Source organism: Rhinopithecus roxellana, chromosome 5, assembly GCF_007565055.1.
Source record: "Rhinopithecus roxellana isolate Shanxi Qingling chromosome 5, ASM756505v1, whole genome shotgun sequence".
In the NCBI taxonomy this organism is placed as follows: Eukaryota; Metazoa; Chordata; class Mammalia; order Primates; family Cercopithecidae; genus Rhinopithecus; species Rhinopithecus roxellana.
This window is the reverse complement of record NC_044553.1, coordinates 165,815,547-165,822,887: the sequence shown is the minus strand read 5'-3', so window position 1 is coordinate 165,822,887 and position 7,341 is coordinate 165,815,547.

Here is a 7,341-nt window from a genome sequence, read left to right as displayed (position 1 = left end):
ACACAGTTTCTGGAAATATGCAATTTGGTATTTCATAGCGCAATGAACCTTTCGGTGACAAAGGAAATATCCACAGATGAAAACTGAAGAAGCTTTCTTAGAAACTTCTTGGTGATGTGTGAATTCATCTCACAGAGCACTTATGTTTCGTGGAGCAGTCCATTAACACTGTCTTTGAGGAAGCTGAGAAGGCTTCCTTGGATCGCATTGAATCTACCTGATAAAGGAAATTTCATCCGTTCAACACGTGAAAGAAGCTTTCTGAGAAACTTCTTTCTCATCTGTGAATTATCTCCAGAGTTACAATATGCCTCAAGAAGCGTTTGCTAACTCTTTTCGTGGAATCTGGAAAGTGATATTTGGTAGCCCCTAGGGGCCCATGGTGAAAAAGGAAATGTCCTCACATAATAACTACAAGAAACTTCTGGAGATTGCTTTCTGATGTGTGACTTCATCACACAGAGTTCCACCCTTCCCTTCTTGGAACAGTTTGCTAACACTGTTCTCGTGGATTCTGCAAGGTATATTTGGGAGCTCATTGAGGGCTAGGGTGAAAAAGGAATTATCCTCACATAACAACTAAAGAGAAGCTTTCTGAGAAACGCATTGCCATGTGTGAATGCAATCACAGAGTTACACGTTCTCTTCAGTGATCAGTTTGTTAACACAGTTTTGTGGAAATCTGTTTGGTATTTCATAGCGCATGAACCTTACGGTGGAAAGGAAATATCCACAGATGAAAACTGGAAAGAAGCTTTTTAGAACTTCTTGGTGATGTGTGAATTCATCTCACAGAGTTACACTATATACGTGGAGCAGTCCATTAACACTGTCTTTGAGGAAGCTGAGAAGGGCTTCCTTGGATCCATTGAGGCCTACGATGATAAAGGAAATTTCATCCGTTCGACACGTGAAAGTAGCTTTCTGAGAAACTTCTTTCTGATCTGTGAATTCATATCACAGAGTTACAACCTATGCCTCAAGAAGCAGTTTGCTAACACTCTTTTCGTGGAATCTAGAAAGTGATATTTGGTAGCCCATAGGGGCCCATGGTGATAAAGGTAATGTCCTCACTTAATAACTACAGAGAAACTTTCTGAGAGATTGCTTTCTGATGTGTGACTTCATCACACAGAGTTCCACCCTTCCCTTCTTGGAACAGTTTGCTAACACTTTGTCGTGGATTCTGCAAAGGTATATTTGGGAGCTCATTGAGGGCTGGGTGAAAAAGGAATTATCCTCACAGAATTACTAAAGAGAAGCTTTCTGAGAAACTGCACGGCCATGTGTGAATGCAACTCACAGAGTTACACGTTTCTCTTCAGTGATCAGTATGTTAACACAGTTTTCTGGAAATCTGCAATTTGGTATTTCATAGCGCAAGAACCTAACGGTGACAAAGGAAATATCCACAGATGAAAACTGGAAAGAAGCTTTCTTAGAAACTTCTTGGTGATGTGTGAATTCATCTCACAGAGTTACACTTATGTTTCGTGGAGCAGTCCATTACCACTGTCTTTGAGGAAGCTGAGAAGGGCTTCCTTGGACCATTGAGGCCTACGCTGATAAAGGAAGTTTAATCCGTTCAAAACGTGATAGAAGATTCTGAGAAACTTCTTTCTGATCTGTGAATTCATATCACAATTACAACCTATGCCTCAAGAAGCAGTTTGCTAACACTCTTTTCGTGGAATCTGGAAAGTGATATTTGGTAGCCCTTAGGGCCCATGGTGAAAAAGGAAATGTCCTCACATAATAACTACAGAGAAACTTTCTGAGAGATTGCTTTCTGATGTGTGACTTCATCACACAGAGTTCCACCCTTCCCTTCTTGGAACAGTTTGCTAACACTGTTCTCGTGGATTCTGCAAAGGTATATTGGGAGCTCATTGAGGGCTGGGTGAAAAAGGAATTATCCTCACAGAATAACTAAAGAGAAGCTTTCTGAGAAACTGCATTGCCATGTGTGAATGCAACTCACAGAGTTACACGTTTCTCTTCAGTGATCAGTTTGTTAACACAGTTTTCTGGAAATATGCAATTTGGTATTTCATAGCGCAATGAACCTTACGGTGATAAAGGAAATATCCACAGATGAAAACTGAAGAAGCTTTCTTAGAAACTTCTTGGTGATGTGTGAATTCATCTCACAGAGTTACACTTATGTTTCGTGGAGCAGTCCATTAACACTGTCTTTGAGGAAGCTCAGAAGGGCTTTTTGGATGCATTGGACCTACCTGATAAAGGAAATTTCATCCGTTCAACACGTGAAAGAAGCTTTCTGAGAAACTTCTTTCTCATCTGTGAATTCATCTCCAGAGTTACAATATATGCCTCAAGAAGCGTTTGCTAAAACTCTTTTCGTGGAATCTGGAAAGTGATATTTGGTAGCCCATAGGGGCCCATGGTGAAAAGGAAATGTCCTCACATAATAACTAAAGAAACTTTCTGGAGATTGCTTTTGATGTGTGACTTCATCACACAGAGTTCCACCCTTCCTTCTTGGAACAGTTTGCTAACACTGTTCTCGTGGATTCTGCAATGGTATATTTGGGAGCTGATTGAGGGCTAGGGTGAAAAAGGAATTATCCTCACATAATAACTAAAGAGAAGCTTTCTGAGAAACTGCATTGCCATGTGTGAATCAACTCACAGAGTTACACGTTTCTCTTCAGTGATCAGTTTGTTAACACAGTTTTCTGGAAATCTGCAATTTGGTATTTCATAGCGCATGAACCTTACGGTGAAAGGAAATATCCACTGATGAAAACTAGAAAGAAGCTTTCTTAGAAACTTCTTGGTGATGTGTGAATTCATCTCACAGAGTTACAGTTATGTTTCGTGGAGCAGTCCATTAACACTGTCTTTGAGGAAGCTGAGAAGGGCTTCCTTGGATCGCATTGAGGCCTACGCTGATAAAGGAAATTTCATCCGTCAAAACGTGAAAGAAGCTTTCTGAGAAACTTCTTTCTGATCTGTGAATTCATCTCCAGAGTTACAACCTATGCCTCAAGAAGCAGTTTGCTAACACTCTTTTCGTGGAATCTGGAAAGTGATATTTGGTAGCCCATAGGGGCCCATGGTGAAAAGGAAATGTCCTCACATCATAACAACAGAGAAACTTCTGAGAGATTGCTTTCTTTTGTGTGACTTCATCACACAGAGTTCCACCCTTCCCTTCTTGGAACAGTTTGCTAACACTGTTCTCGTGGATTCTGCAAAGGTATATTTGGGAGCTCATTGAGGGCTAGGGTGAAAAAGGAATTATCCTCACATAATAACTAAAGAGAAGCTTTCTGAGAAACCGCATTGCCATGTGTGAATGCAACTCACAGAGTTACACGTTTCTCTTCAGTGATCAGTTTGTTAACACAGTTTTCTGAAATCTGCAATTTGGTATTTCATAGCGCATGAACCTTACGGTGACAAGGAAATATCCACAGATGAAAACTGGAAGAAGCTTTAGATACTTCTTGGTGATGTGTGAATTCATCTCACAGAGTTACACTTATATTTCGTGGAGCAGTCCATTAACACTGTCTTTGAGGAAGCTGAGAAGGGCTTCCTTGGATCGCATTGAGGCCTACGCTGATAAAGGAAATTTCATTTCAAACACGTGAAAGAAGCTTTCTGAGAAACTTCTTTCTGATCTGTGAATTCATCTCACAGAGTTACAACCTATGCCTCAAGAAGCAGTTTGCTAACACTCTTTTCGTGGAATCTGGAAAGTGATATTTGGTAGCCGACAGGGGCCCATGGTGAAAAAGGAAATGTCCTCACATAATAACTACAGAGAAACGCTCTGAGAGATTGCTTTCTGATTTGTGACTTCATCACACAGAGTTCCACCCTTCCCTTATTGGAACAGCTTGCTAACACTGTTCTCGTGGATTCTGCAAAGGTATTTTGGGAGCTCATTGAGGGCTGGGTGAAAAAGGAATTATCCTCACAGAATAACTAAAGAGAAGCTTTCTGAGAAACCGCATTGCCATGTGTGAATGCAACTCACAAAGTTACACGTTTCTCTTCAGTGATCAGTTTGTTAACACAGTTTTCTGGAAATCTGCAGTTTGGTATTTCATAGCCAATGAACCTTACGGTGACAAAGGAAATATCCACAGATGAAAACTGGAAAGAAGCTTTCTTAGAAACTTCTTGGTGATGTGGGAATTCATCTCACAGAGTTACACTTATGTTTCGTGGAGCAGTCCATTAACACTGTCTTTGAGGAAGCTGAGAAGGGCTTCCTTGGATCGCATTGAGGCCTACGCTGATAAAGGAAATTTCATCCGTTCAAAACGTGAAAGAAGCTTTCTGAAACTTCTTTCTGATCTGTGAATTCATCTCACAGAGTTACAACCTATGCCTCAAGAAGCAGTTTGCTAACACTCTTTTCGTGGAATCTGGAAAGTGATTTGGTAGCCCATAGGGGCCCATGGTGAAAAGGAAATGTTCATATAAACTAGAGAAACTTTCTGAGAGATTGCTTTCTGATGTGTGACTTCATCACACAGAGTTCCACCCTTCCCTTCTTGGAACAGCTTGCTAACACTGTTCTCGTGGATTCTGCAAAGGTATATTTGGGAGCTCATTGAGGGCTAGGGTGAAAAAGGAATTATCCTCACATAATAACTAAAGAGAAGCTTTCTGAGAAACTGCATTGCCATGTGTGAATGCAACTCACAGAGTTACACGTTTCTCTTCAGTGATCAGTTTGTTAACACAGTTTTCTGGAAATCTGCAATTTGGTATTTCATAGCGCAATGAACCTTACGGTGACAAGGAAATATCACAGATGAAAACTGGAAAGAAGCTTTCTTAGAAACTTCTTGGTGATGTGTGAATTCATCTCAGAGTTACACTTATGTTTCGTGGAGCAGTCCATTAACACTGTCTTTGGAAGCTGAGAAGGGCTTCCTTGGATCGCATTGAGGCCTACGCTGATAAAGGAAATTTCATCCGTTCAAAACGTGAAGAAGCTTTCTGAGAAACTTCTTTCTGATCTGTGAATTCATCTCACAGAGTTACAACCTATGCCTCAAGAAGCAGTTTGCTAACACTCTTTTCGTGGAATCTGGAAAGTGATATTTGGTAGCCCATGGGGCCCATGGTGAAAAAGGAAATGTCCTCACATCATAATACAGAGAAACTTTCTGAGAGATTGCTTTTTGTGTGACTTCATCACACAGAGTTCCACCCTTCCCTTCTTGGAACAGTTTGCTAACACTGTTCTCGTGGATTCTGCAAAGGTATATTTGGGAGCTCATTGAGGGCTAGGGTGAAAAAGGAATTATCCTCACATAATACTAAAGAGAAGCTTTCTGAGAAACGCATTGCCATGTGTGAATGCAACTCACAGAGTTACACGTTTCTCTTCAGTGATCAGTTTGTTAACAGTTTTCTGGAAATCTGCAATTTGGTATTTCATAGCGCAATGAACCTACGGTGACAAGGAAATATCCACAGATGAAAACTGGAAGAAGTTTTAAAACTTCTTGGTGATGTGTGAATTCATCTCACAGAGTTACACTTATGTTTCGTGGAGCAGTCCATTACCACTCTCTTTGAGGAAGCTGAGAAGGGCTTCCTTGGATCGCATTGAGGCCTACGCTGATAAGGAAATTTCATCCGTTCAACACGTGAAAGAAGCTTTCTGAGAAACTTCTTTCTGATCTGTGAATTCATCTCACAGAGTTACAACCTATGCCTCAAGAAGCAGTTTGCTAACACTCTTTTCGTGGAATCTGGAAAGTGATATTTGGTAGCCCATAGGGGCCATGGTGAAAAAGGAAATGTCCTCACATAATAACTACAGAGAAACTTTCTGAGAGATTGCTTTCTGATGTGTGACTTCATCACACAGAGTTCCACCTTCCCTTCTTGGAACAGTTTGCTAACACTGTTCTCGTGGATTCTGCAAAGGTATATTTGGGAGCTCATTGAGGGCTGGGTGAAAAAGGAATTATCCTCACAAATACTAAAGAGAAGCTTTCTGAGAAACTGCATTGCCATGTGTGAATGCAACTCCAGAGTTACACGTTTCTCTTCAGTGATCAGTTTGTTAACACATTTTCTGGCAATCTGCATTTTGGTATTTCGTAGCGCAATGAACCTTTCGGTGACAAAGGAAATATCCCAAATGAAAAGTAGAAAGAAGCTTTCTTAGAAACTTCTTGGTGATGTATGAATTCATCTCACAGAGTTACAGTTATGTTTCGTGGAGCAGTCCATTAACACTGTCTTTGAGGAAGCTGAGGGGCTTCCGTGGATCGCATTGAGGCCTACGCTGATAAAGGAAATTTCATCCGTCAAAACGTGAAAGAAGCTTTCTGAGAAACTTCTTTCTGATCTGTGAATTCATCTCACAGAGTTACAACCTATGCCTCAAGAAGCAGTTCGCTAACACTCTTTTCGGGAATCTGGAAAGTGATATTTGGTAGCCCATAGGGGCCCATGGTGTAAAAGGAAATGTCCTCACATCATAACAACAGAGAAACTCTCTGAGAGATTGCTTTCTTTTGTGTGACTTCATCACTCAGAGTTCCACCCTTCCCTTCTTGGAACAGTTTGCTAACACTGTTCTCGTGGATTCTGCAAAGGTATATTTGGGAGCTCATTGAGGGCTAGGGTGAAAAAGGAATTATCCTCACATAATAACTAAAGAGAAGCTGTCTGAGAAACCGCATTGCCATGTGTGAATGCAACTCACAGAGTTACACGTTTCTCTTCAGTGATCAGTTTGTTAACACAGTTTTCTGAAATCTGCAACTTGGTATTTCATAGCGCATGAACCTTACGGTGACAAAGGAAATATCCACAGATGAAAACTGGATAGAAGCTATCTTAGATACTTCTTGGTGATGTGTGAATTCATCTCACAGTTACACTTATGTTTCGTGGAGCATTCCATTAACACTGTCTTTGAGGAAGCTGAGAAGGGCTTCCTTGATGCATTGAGGCCTCTGCTGAAAAGGAAATTTCATCCGTTCAAACATGAAAGAAGCTTTCTGAGAAACTTCTTTCTGATCTGTGAATTCATCTCACAGAGTAACAACTATGCCTCAAGAAGCAGTTTGCTAACACTCTTTCGTCTAATCTGGAAAGCGATTTGGTAGCCCATAGGGTCCCATGTTGAAAAAGTAAATGTCCTCACATAATAACTACAGAGAAACGCTCTGAGAGATTGCTTTCGGATGTGTGACTTCATCACACAGAGTTCCACCCTTCTCTTCTTGGAACAGTTTGCTAACACTGTTCTCGTGGATTTGCAAAGTTATTTTGGGAGCTCATTGAGGGCTAGGATGAAAAAGGAATTATCCTCACAGAATAACTAAAGAGAAG